The 13759-nt window shown below is 35.3% G+C and overlaps 1 protein-coding gene across 4 annotated transcripts in view; it reads left to right on the top strand.

Annotated features, from left to right (window-relative positions):
- Positions 1-13759, top strand: part of jing (AE binding protein 2 jing) — a 595696-nt gene that overhangs the window by 414094 nt on the left and 167843 nt on the right. The gene's annotated exons all lie outside the window — the stretch shown is intronic.

The following is a 13759-nucleotide window of genomic DNA, read 5'->3' as shown; positions in this document are numbered from 1 at the left end:
TGTCTAAACCCTTCTTTAATTTCCATCTAAATTTTGAATGGGAATCATACCAAAATATTTGGCTCTAAAGTGATGTTTACTGTTGTATCTCTCACTTTCGTATATTTAGTTAGCAGTACAAGCCCTGTCTATAGCGAAATACCGCAAGGCGCCGTTTTCTTGCGCCCATAAATCGTTCGAAGGAATTATGATGATCATTTTGTGTAATGCAACAGCGTTATAACCCGACTGATTCGAGACCAATATTTTTGACCCATCGAGCCTTTGGGTTGGTGCGTTTCAATCGCCTTTTATGACAGGCATGCCTACGGCGGAAATGTTCTAAGCCCTTTAACCCCTGACTACTCTTGTTCCTCTTGCCCTGCATATTTATATTATTTCGACAACTACCACTATCAAGAAGAGATACATTAACAAGAGATCTGATCCTGTTAGGTGTTTTAAATACCGATCACGCGTCTTAATTTACCGGTCTTTTTCCGAGTATAGAATCAATTCATTCAATTATAGAGCGTTGGGTTTTATGGACTTCTTTTCAACGTATTTAAAAGAACCATCAATGTCAAGGGAGTCTCCCAGGGTGCACTCCAGGCAGTTAGAAAATTTCAGGATAATGCTAACAACATATTAAATAACGCTTTCAACCGATTTTTACTTCTGGTGTGTATTTAAGCTTCTTCCAATCGCGAAAGTTGGCGTGGTCTACTAGGTTTCCGGTATATATGCTGCCAATTGTTATTATATTCTATGAACTCCAAGTTTCTGTAAGAGATCTGAAGAATTGCAATTCTCTACAACAACTTTACGTTAAAAACAGCAGTCGTTCGTATTATTAAAAAGACAGTTAGCTGAATAGTTGGTCACTAGATACATAATAAGTAGTTGCGAAGTAGTTTTCATTTTATTATTTTGACTGCATGGAAAATATTATATATGCCTCAATGTTTATGTTTGTAAGTATTTACATACGTTTACCACCGACCCTCTCCTATAACATTTTGTAATCAATTTCATTTGCATATTTAAAATTTGCATCCGTTTTGTTGCCTCAAGAGATTTTTGCAGTTTCCTGCATTGTCTCTTCTTATCCATAGCTCAGTCGCACTTCCATTGAATATTGCATGCAAATCGAGTACTTGAATGCGTAAGTTGAGTGCTATGAATGACAAGGTTTTTTGATGGGATTAAAAGGGTGAAAAGGATCTAGTGATATTAAGTGTGGGTAGAGGAATGAAATGAAAGTGATTGCATTATATATGTATTTATGTGCTATGTATGTTTGTGCATTTATAGCTTTTTCATTTAACATTCACAAGTGTATCGATTAGCATTGAGTGTTTTTTGGTACCAAATTCGCATCGTTGAAGGACTATCGCTTGGAAGATGAAGAGATAATTTTTATTAATTTATTAATTTTTTTTTATTTTTATTTTGAATTGTGTCATAAATGTCAATTAAAATTGCTTTGCTAGAAATCTGAGAGAGTTAAATAGTACAGCATATATTCGTATGCAAGTATTTGTATGCCCAGCTCTGTTATTTTAGAGAAAGACTATTTAATATGCATATGTTTGAACCTGGTACTTTGACCATATTTCGAGAACCGACGAAATCGATGAGCCTCTGTTTATTAAAGGAGGCTACATTGTGGAGGCTGAACTTTTGGACTGTGGAGCCAAAAGCACCTTCTCTGGCCGTCGACAAAAACGACGGTATATCAGGGCGGAGCAGGGTTCGAATATGCGTTTTAGACGCAGAATGTGTTCTTCACCTATTCCTCCTCTTCCTCGGTCGGTACATGGACGCAGACGAATGAAATATTAAAGAATTTCGCTTTTATGGCGATCTTGGCAAAACGTTCGTACAAATTCATGAACACCAACAACGAAACTGTGCTTATTTTCAAGTTCAGTTCAGTAAATGTCACATATTTTTTATGGTTTTTTTTAATATGCCTCGTCCGTCGCATCTCTTTAATGGTGGAGAGTCCGTTTTTTCGTCCACGAGGACAACAACCAGCCGGCCAAAATACTGCCCTCAGAACCGCTACGGGCTGTCTTCTTATGTCCCTAGAAAACCAAAAATACAATGAGGCGAGAGTACTTCCCATTGGGGGGAGAAATGAAATCCTGAACGAACAATTTCTGGCGAATACCCAGAATCTTGGCCATCCCAACAACGAAATCTTTCCTTTAGATTTGAAGCGAATACGCACTCAAATCACAACAGTACATCTTACATATATATCACAACAGTACATCTTACATATATACAAAATATTTCTATAGAAATATTGATCCTTTACTTGAGACTCGAACTCGCTACAGGAAAAAAGCTGGAAAAATCAATCGAACTACTTGTGAATTCAACCGAAATTTCTGTCAATTTTTATCTATCGTTAATAGCTGTTGAATCAACTTCACGCAGATGGTTGATATTGAAATGATCTTTTTAATAGTTAAATCAACAAAAAACTGTTTATGATACGTAAGCCACAGCCTTGTTATTCTAACAATTATTACTGCCATCCTAAGAATACCAATGTAAACTGTTAAAACAACAGCTGTGCTTCAACATTACAATAAGAGTGAAAGCTGTTGATATGACAGACATTTCTGCGACAGCATGGTCATGATAACAAAGTAGTGAGTGCCTTTTTGTTTTAACATTTGCTGATGCATTGTATTGACAGTTGTTCGCTGTTGAAATAACCATTGATATATGTTATCTTAACAAAAAAATCAGTCATTTTAATTAAGAATCTGCAATTTTTACATAGTATTGCTAATTTATGATCAAAAATGTCTATACTGTTAAAATGACTCAACAACTTTGTTCTCTTGACAAAAAAACTCGGCTGAATGAACCACAGTGCAATCAATTTGACCTAATATCTGCCAATTCAAGAACAACAAACACGATTCATTCAGAGCCGCCCAACCCCTATACACTCATAGAACTTTTGTTTTTGTTTTGCCCTGAATCATAGGCGCAGATACAAATTTACACTTCAAATATAAAAAAAATTCAAAGCACTCCCATGTGCTCTCAGAGATAAATAAAATGCATATGGAAGTTTTTGATTTCCATATGAAAGTGCAAAGTAAAAGCACTTTCATATGATGAGCGAGCGCTTCGGTATAAAAGACAGTTTTACACTTACAATTTGAAAACTAAAAATTATTCAAAAATATTATGGCACTGAAAAAAATGTGTATTCCAAATTTATTCATTAAGAAAATTAGAATTCCTCCTGCCATTTAAGGGTTTGATCACGGAATTTGGATAAGACTTAGAAACTTGCATACGCCTTTATTTTGACATTATTTTAATGGTATTAAAAGTCATGATAAGTCGCATGTGCGTGTTTTTGACACGAAGTCGCAAAATTTGGTACTTCACAAATATCTCGCTTCCTATGTTTCGCTCGAATTTCATGTTCAGTTCGAAGTTGAACATCAAGTCCAACCTGGAGTACTTTTTCGTGGGTGTTCTCAATCAGTTGAAGCTCAAGCAGTTGCTGAAACTTTGCATCGACCTAGATTAGATATTACTGAAGCGAACTCGTTCGAATATGGTATTTGGACTAACATTTGGGTCGCCAGCAACATCGATGCAAAACTTTAAGAAATAGGCGTGGCTGCGCCCTTTTTAGAGTAAGTTTTTCACTACAATTCTGAAGCTGTAACTCCGGTAATAAGTCACATATCGTAAACAAATTGGTGGAGATTATCTGAATGCCATATTAATGACAATAACAATTGAAATAAATATGAACCAGTGCTGAGTGACGTTGTTGTGCTCGATTTCGAGAATTAAAGAAACCCCCTTATCAATTTTATTGATTATGTATTTTTAAGTTTTTAAGGCAATGATGGCCTGCTACAATTTTAATTTGTTTGAGGAAAGTTTAAGTTTTTATTTGCTTGTATTCCATAGTGTCGTAGTTTTGAATCCGTATTTAAAAAAATGCTCTATAAGCTAATTTAATTTATGCCACAAAACGAATACCCTTTTTATATAAATTTCAATCTTTAAAATCAATCTAAACTACTTAGGAGTATCAACAGTCAAGTCATTGACTCGCCAGCTTATGGTCCAAGTTTAGTTACCAAAATTTGCAAAATATCGAACAAACGAACCATCAAAACACTTAAAGTATTTAAGTAATAAACTTTGATATCCAAAGTAAAACCAATCTTCTCATACCAACTACCAAATTTAGTTGAATACTCCTACTTGAACTCCTACTTTTACATAGACAAACTAATAAAGTTGGCCAATAAACCAAAAGTATGAAAGCACTGGAAGCTGTAGCAAGAAGGTGAAGAGATCGAAATCAAAATCAAAATCAGTTACGAAACAAGTTTATTGAACAATTTATCAATGAAAGCACAAAAAGTTTTACACAAACAATAAGAATATTTGCTTAAGAAGGAAGTATAAATAAACAAAATGATGGACGTCTATGAAAACTTCGTAGTGAGTTCGCTTTTAATATGACAGTTGGACTATGCTTTCCAAAAGAGACGACAAAATAGATCAAAACTTCACCAACAACAAATGAGTAGGGTAAGAGGAAATTTGGATTGTGAGAATGAGTAAAGAAACAACTGCAAGGCATGGATACGATTTGGGATTCGCCAGCCAAATCTTAACAAATTGGCAAAACTCGGCACGAAAATTGGTTTAACGCTTCGATTGCTGCTCTAAAGAGAATAATCCTTAGTTTACTTTTGGATAGCAAAAGTTGGAATGCCAACTGTTCGAATCGAATTTGGTATGAACATTGTGTAACATTTGTTGTTGTCAGCCATTTTTGCAAAGCGTGACTAAAGCGACAAAAAATTAAAGTGATTGCAAAATGAATTGAATTGTGTGCGAAATGCGTGCAAAACGAAATGAAAATTGAGGTGAGAGTGAGAAGATTTGTGACTTCTATTATATTCTTAAAAAAAGAAAAAAAAAAAAATAGACCTAAGATAACAGACGCACAAGGCATATTTCTTCCCTTAAGCGCGCATATACAGGAAGCTGGACAAAGTGGCAAATGACAGCCGAGTGATGAGTAGCATTAAGGCGCTTAAACGCGTAAGACGCACATAGAAGGCGATTGATGTGAAGCAGTCGCTGTCGAGAAGACAGTTGAAGACGTGTAATGCATGCAAAATCGCATAAACTAAGTTGGCCGCAATGGAGCACAGAGAAAGACAAAAAAAAAAAAAAACAAATGTCTTGCTACTGATTTTTTTTTTTGTTTTGGATGTGCAAACAACGAACGACACCGGAACTACAAACATGCGCTTTATTTTTCAATAATTTGGAAAAATGTAGAAAACATTTGGCAGTAATATGCATATTTGGGGTGCCTTTACAGGGTGTTATAAAGGCAAACAAAATTTTATTTTAAAAATTAATAAAAAACCGACATACATTTAATAATTTGTAAAGTTTTCTGCTTGGGCCAGACAAACAACACACTTTTTACTGCGATATACATGACTTTGCGGCCAAGAAACGAAAAGGCAATATTAAATTGTGGTTTGTCACGCTACGCGTTTCGACGCTTTCACGTCTTCTTCAGGGAGTACAATTATTTATAACAAAATTAATACAATTTCCACAGTTTTTATTCAGGCTCGTCCTGGTAGGCCACATTATCAACTTTCTGTTCATTGTTTTAGTAGAGGACTATATTTCTCAACAACCTTATGAAAAACAAACAATACCGAGGTAAAAAGTTAATACGCTTCAACTATTTCCGAATTTGTTCATTTGAAATGAAAAAAGTTCCATTTGACATGAAAATTCTAAAACAAGACAGTGCGTTAAATTGAATATAATTACTGAGGATCTCCTAGCTTACTCAATTGGGAATTATTGGTCTGAAAGTTGGAGAGGAGACTCTCAAAAGAATTTGAAAGATAGCGAACTAGGAAGATAATTCATGACATTTCTTAAAATGGAAGTCCAATATGTAGCTCTATACTGAAGGCAGATTTCTATGTAAACCCTTGCCTTTTTGTAACATAGAAATGTTTCATTCCAAAATAACCACCCTATAATCTGCAAAATCCATACGTATTCGTTTTAAATCGTATAAAGAATTTAAACTAGGTTAGAGCTTTCGCAGCTTACCGGAAATAAGCTAATGCTAACACAAAATTATTTGCTTTTACGCAACCCCAAAAACTAAAGACAAAATAAGAAAACGCGCTCCACCTCACCGAAAATGAAACAAGATGAATTTATATGCCTTCAATTTTTGCACGAAAAATGTCAATCACAATACAAATTAAATACGCGTACAAGAAAAATGATGTTGACGATGCGTGCAAATGGGGCACAGCAAATAAGGCGAGGCAAAAGTGAGTTGGAAAGACGCGGCATGAAAGGAGGCAAAGCGTTAGGTGGCGAGTGAGCTGAACGGTCAAATGATGCGTGAAAATTCAAATGACTCTCAAGACAGCCAAGTGCCAACAGCAATTGCATAACATAAAACAACAAAATATATTTCAAGATATTTCTGCATATACGAGCTACAGAGTTAGGTCATAGTTCGACGCGCAAAGCAAACACACTTGAAGAGGTGTAAAGTAAAGCACGCAGGCATACAAGTTTTCATAACATATCGCTTCACAGCTGACCGCATTAAACTCGAGCAAATATACGTTAAAACAATACTGCATTATGTTGTTTAGTTATCGCTTTCCATATGCTGCTGTCGCTGGTGCATGGGTTTTAAGATTAGCAGAGCCACTCTTCTTACCTCAGTGTACCTTCTGCGCGTTGCTGCACAAAGGGTCGTTTTACTGCAACATGGTCATGGTAATTTCTACATGGATTTAAATAGGATCACAAACACAAATGCTGCAATAGCAACAAATGCTTAACGACAAAACGACAAATAAGATTTTGCTAAGCAATCAGCACCAATAACGCAGCAATTGCTATGAGACACATTTGCTTGTACGTAGATACATATGTACGTATTTTGTTGCATGCAACATTTGTGTATGCCGAGCATTTGTGCGTCAGATTAAAGCCTAAAATCAATATACATACATACATACATATCTACAAGTGGTGTGTGTGTCTGTTTGCTTGTATTGTTTGACCCAAACATGCTAACTACTTTTCCAACCCACAACCGTCAATCAAGCGCACGCACTATTTTGTTGGTTAGTTAATATATCTGCCTACCTTCATATCTGTTGTTGTGATTAAAGTTCCTTGCCGCCTGCCTGCCAAAGAAAATTACGCAATATAGTAGCTAACATAGGGTACACGCACAAATAAATAAATAATTTGGTCACGTGCGTAAGTATACTATAGTCCTACTATCAAATGACATACAGATAAAAGTGGTTATAATGGAATTGCACAGTCAACTGAGGTTTCGGTCTAAATTGAACTAAAGTTGATGAGTCTGCCATATTAATGCATATATATATTACAGGGTGGCCCATATATTTCACGGAAGCTAGACAGGGCCCATATCGTGTGTTACGAACAGTGACCGAAACCTATTTTTGAAATCACAAAAGCTCTAAGATGGTGATTCGGCTTAAGGGCATATGCAAGGTGGGTACAATTTGTACTCATACTATCCATAGTTGACTGTCAATTTCGATTGACCGTTTCATATCTATTGTTTCAGTGAAAATTACGTCATCGTATAACACGACCCGGCCAGGACTGTTGACTGCTGTGGCAGTAAGATAACAAGAGCTGACTCGTTTTTTTTTTTTAAATTTAAGCCACAGCAGAGGTAACTCTAAAAACCGATACCGACAAGTTATCGTTGTTGTTGTAGCGATAAGGACACTTCCCGACTGTTTTGAGGAGTGTCATCGATGTGGAATTGGGGGTCGCCAAGGCCTCGCCTGCTAAATATGTGTATGATACATGCATATTTGAAACAGAATTCGCCTCGCGTAGGTGAGGTTGACAAATGGGTTGCGCAAGCTATGAATAGCGCTTAGCAACTCCTTGAAAAGCTAAGGATTACATTTATTATTTTATATTATTATCCGCTTGTCAGAAGCGAAATTATTGTCGAGATATCGACTATCGGTTTTGACAACAAATCGACAACTTTTCGATAGTAAATTTGTAATACTCGTATAACGAATAGTTATTTTTTCAATATTGAATCGATCACTTTTTGTTCACATGTCGATAATTTTCGATAGCAAATCGATACGGTTTTGATAGATCATCGATAACTTTTTTAATAATTATCGATAATGTTTTTAATAATTCAAATAAATATTCAATAATGAATACATAAGTTTTCGATAAATAATTGATAACACGCCGATAAGAAAGCGACAACGTTTTCACAACATATCGATAAATTTTCGAAAAACAATCAAAAAATGTTGGATAGTAAGTCGATAACAAAGCGATAACTCGCCTATAAGAAAAATCGAAAATTCATCGATAAAATTTTTTAAGTTTATAATACTTCGATAACAAGTCGTATATAAGGGTTACATATCTCGCTCACATCCCGTCGATAACAAACCGATAACTCATTGATAACAAGTCGTTGGCGCTGCAATAAAAAATTTATAATACGCCGTCCGATTTTCGCCTCGGTTTTAACTTGCAATCCTCCTGTTCCTTTCCGTTACCTTACTTTCTTTTCCTCCTTCATCACATCCACATTGTTATCGACACTATAATTTTACCGCCCCTCTTCATCCACCTCTTCTCCCGTATTCTCCCATTTTTAGATTCAATTCCTTACCTCTGTCTTTTCACTTTCTTATTTATTATAAAAGATTTGTTTCTCTGCCTTCGCTAATTTCGTTTAACTTATTTGCTCATTGATTTCGTTCATTTCAACTCTACTGCGTACTTTGTCCCTTCCTTTCCTTTCCTCTCTTTTATTTATTTCCTATTATTTCCTTTGGTTTGCTTTACTTTCCATTCATTTCCTTTCCTTTCGTTGCTATCATCCACATCACTATCGTATATTCTATATCCGGCCATACAGCATACTACTCTTACGCTTACATCCTAGACTCCCCCATTGCGTGAGAAAAGACGTTTACAAATCTAAATTGTTATTCCGTTCGGATACAAAATTATGTGAGTTAATCCAAAGAGGATAAATACAATAAGAGCCGTCACTCGTTATTTTTTTGGCATTTACACGATGTATACTGAGAGGTAGTCGCTACTTTTTTTTTGGGCGAGATGTTTATAAATGTCTTCTATACATTTTCGTGGGGTATTTGTGTTTATTTTTCGACTGTATTTAATTAATTTATTCAATTCTTTTTCCAAAAATCACAGTTGCACAAGGGGCCTACACGGCATGGATAAATGCGAGACAATTAAAAATGTCCCTCTCAGAAAACATTCGGCATCAATTTTTTGAATTTCCAGCGAGATAATCGCCACAAAATAACGAGTGACGGCTCTTATTGTATTTATCCTCTTTGGTTAATCTCTTAAAAGGGCAAACATAATCCACTGCTCGCAATCCCGAACGCTTTCCGGCCTAATTCACTTACAAACGAGTTGAGATGAAACTGATGAACTCGGTGTTGCTTATATAGTCCGCGAATATGTTCGTCTAGTTATATCTATTCGTTCTGTATGCTTGCTGCACTTTCGCTGCTGTTTTGGCAGAACTTGATATATTGTGCTAATGTTGTCGTTTCTGTCGGTGCATACATTACATGCTTTCCATTCAATGTTGCACCCTGTATGCAAATAGTCAATGTAATCGGAGAGTTTTTAGATACATTATGTTCATTTCGTTAAGAGTTTACGTTTTTATGTACTCGTATTCGTGAAACATGATTTTTTATTGCGCAAATATTAAGTGCAGCCAAATGCAAAAAGTATTACTTTACTGTAACATAGAAACGTGTGAATTTGGTGATTGGTCTGCGGATCATAAAATTACCAGTCGTCATGATGATTATACTTAAAGGTAACAAAATGTATAGTTCTAAATGGTTGCGGTATATTATTATATATTTAATGCTAACACGAAAGTTTGCTCTTAGAAAGCACAAAAATGGGAGCGAAAACTCTACATAAAGTGACCCCGGATAGTTCTTACTTCGCACTGGAAGTTGTTCAACAAAGTAAAGTAGAAACTGGGCTTCGCTTGGAGCTGAAAAATGACGCGATCAAGATTTGTGTGCTGCCAATTGTATTTGTCTACATTTCAATAATTATTTCCGAGAGGATTAGTGCTATGGAAAACATGAAACCAAAACTTAGCTCATATATTCCCGAATATATCGTGAGCTTAAGGTAAGATAACTTTATAACTTTATCCCGGTTGGAGTTTTCGAAAAATAGAGTTTCACCATTTATTCATACTGACAAAGTTCAGGGTGACGTTAATCTGATAAGAGCTATCTCGCTTCATCCTCTAGATGATATAAGTGACTGAATGTTGTTACTCTTGTAAAAGCAAAACCAATCCGAAGTTTTTGGATATTACGGTCCTACGTGCAGTTTCGTGGTATATATGGATAGTTCTGTTGTTAAGACCTGAATGTATTGAAAGCGGCAGCTGACAATGAAAACTTGACTGCCTGGCAGAAGCAAAATACTCCAATATGTTCCTCTTGTTGTCTGGTCTAGGGCAGACATTTCACCATAAATCAAACTGTGAGGGACATGTACGGGGCTATTATATTGAAAGCATTGCCTTGTAATGATTGAGTTTACTTTAAGAAAGTAATATTTTTCTCGTTTTCCTATAAATCCTTCCAAGTCAATAGCTTGTATACATTTTCACAGTTCATTTGATATTTCCTAATAACAAAGGACTGGAGTACTACTTGGACATGAAAATTATTTTTCATAAAGTCATCAACACAGCTGCTACAAAACAAAATAAGGGTGGGTGCTTGCTCATAGATGAGCATGAACTATGCAGACAACTTGTTATTATTACAATTTTTAATAACAACAACGATGGCAACGCCCAAATATTGATTAATTATTATTATAGGGAACGTTTTAATTTGACTATTTTGTCAATGAAATATCATTTCCAATTATTGTTAGAACCAATTATCTTATTAAGCATTTGGCTTTTAGTCTATCGCTATGGGGTTAATGAATAAGGACACAATTATGTAGGAGCCAGATACTATCTCGTTCGTCTTTGCCAACTGCCATAGTTTTGGTATGTCTATGCTGGGTTTAGTACATGATTAGAGAATGAATTATCAATGTATTAATGGTATTGTCAATTCCAATGTGTGATAACTATTTCCTATATGAATGAAACATCTATACACCTGCGAGTGAGAAAAATAGCAGTAAAAATAATTTGGAAATTTTATTAAATAACTTTTTTTTCATTTCCATTAATCTTATTAAAAACTTGAATCAATTACATATGTAACGAAAACTAATATTTTGAAAATATTGAAAAATTCAAAAAGTTTTCGAAAATCTTCATGAATACTTCGAAATTTTTATAAAAAATTTTAAGAAACTTTTTCAGTATAGCTTGTGATATTCGATTAATCGAATGATATGATATTCGATTTTCAAAATTCGATTAGTTAAAAACTAATAATCGTACATCGTCGACTATTCGATAAAATAGATCGTTGTCGATTATTCGAATAATCGCTGCTGAAGGATTATTCGAATGTTAAAATATTATTTACTTACTTCATTGGCGCTTAACGGTTTAAACGGTTATGACCGTCCAGCAAGGCGTGCCAGTCGCTTCTTTTCTCTACCAACCGGCGCCAAATGGTCACACCAAGGGAGTTTAAATCGTTTTCCACCTGGTCCTTCCAGCGGAGTGGGGGCCGCCCTCTACCTCTGCTTCCATAGGCGGGTTCTGATAGACACACTTTCTTGGCCGGAGCGTCATTCATTCGTATGTCATTCATGTTAAAATGTACATAGGTAAAATTTAACCACAAAAACTCAATATTTTTCATTTTAAACCAAGGTTTGTATTTGCTACTGCAGAACACCAGTAGCAACGAAAATTAAGCTTTGCTATTGCTCCGGCTCTGAATATAAATAGATTATAGAGTAGAGTTATTGCATGAAAAGTGATAGTAATTCTCTGGCGGTTCTATGAACTACTTCGTGTTTTAGATTGCAGCAAATAGCAAACTAATAACTACGAACAATATACCTTTTGTAGCAGAGCGGTGGGATAGGTAGGGCACTTTCTTCCGTAGTCATTTCGACATCATTTTGGTCACTCCCAAAAGGTTTTATGGACTATTCCGTTGTAATTTTGTGAGGGTTTACGACGCATTCGGGGTCATATCTGTATAGTTGTAGGTACTGTTGGGGTCATATGAAGCTTATTTCTTTACTCCAATTCAATTTAAATTTTAATTAAAAACCAGAAAAGATAATCAAATTTGCAAATCATTTTTCTTTCAATTTTTTCTACTCGCAAATGTACAGAGCAGTGGGGTTTTTATCAAATTTCGTCACAGAAGTTGTCCTTGTTTTTTTTTTCGATAATTTAATAAAAAAAGACTATGAATTTTGTAACGTGTTTCGTTTCCCTTATTTGAAGGGGGGGGGGGGGGGGGGGGGGGTAAAATGTTGTTAGCTGACCTAATCATGTGAAAATGACTTCATAGCTTAAAAGGACATTAAACGGAAATGTGAAGCTTCTAAAGGCCAAAATAATGACATATCAATTTTAAAAATCGGACGTCAAATAACCAAGTTACAACGAAAAACATTTTCGGCTGTATTTCGAAAGATCAAAAAAAATTTTAAAAAAACCCTCTCAACATAATCTTCAAATTTAGGGGCGGACATTGGCAACTTTTTTTTTCGACCCAGTCTAATACCCGCTTTAAAAACTATGAATTTAAAAAAAATTTCGTAACATTTTCCTGAATTTTCGAGAACGTTTTTGTGATTGTTTTGCGTAATTTCAATTAAAAATTCATAGAAAACTTTTCTTGTATTATTGAAAATAAAAATAGAGGACTTTAAGTGACCAAATTTAATAAAAATTTCCACTGCTATTTTCATGCTCGCTGCTGTACATACCCTCCCTCCATGTCTTTCCTATATGCTTACCATTCGAAAACAAATTATCAACCAAAACATGTCACAATTAAAAAATAGATGAGTGTACAATTCAAAGTACTAATACGCGCCACAAGTAATTGCTGATCAGCTTTAAGCAACTCCACATAGACCACTTTACCGCAACTAATAACATAACTGTAAAGTACTTCCATTAGTGCTACTAATGGAATTTGTTGTAATTTATTTCTCATATCACCTTCAACCTCCGCTACTACTCAAATAACTTCTCTTTGACCACTCAGTAATGTTATATTCTCCATCCCTTGAAAATTTAGCAACAACATTTCATATTATTCCTTTCAGCGAACATGTCGTATAAACTCACAACTATTTTGTACTTACCATACATACCAACATACTCGTATATCCGTTCAACGTTTAGGATATTGTTTTTAGTTGCATGCCACATATCCACATATCTACTTATTCGAACTCCCACACGCATATACCCTGCCTGTATGTTAAACAACATAAACACTGCAAGCAAAATACTCCGCACCAAAAACTAACTAAAGTGTTACATGGGCAATTAAGTTTTTATGAAAAATTTCCGGTGGGTGGGTGTTACTGTTGCACGAGATGGAGCACGAAAGACCGAAACCAACAAAAAACATCAACGAGCAAACAAATGCGAACTGTTGATTAAGAAGAAATAACCATTCAAGCGGATGTAGGTATGTGAATGTGT

This window comes from Eurosta solidaginis, chromosome 3 (genome assembly GCF_040869045.1).
Source record: "Eurosta solidaginis isolate ZX-2024a chromosome 3, ASM4086904v1, whole genome shotgun sequence".
NCBI lineage: Eukaryota > Metazoa > Arthropoda > Insecta > Diptera > Tephritidae > Eurosta > Eurosta solidaginis.
This window is presented reverse-complemented; position numbering and strand designations above follow the sequence as displayed.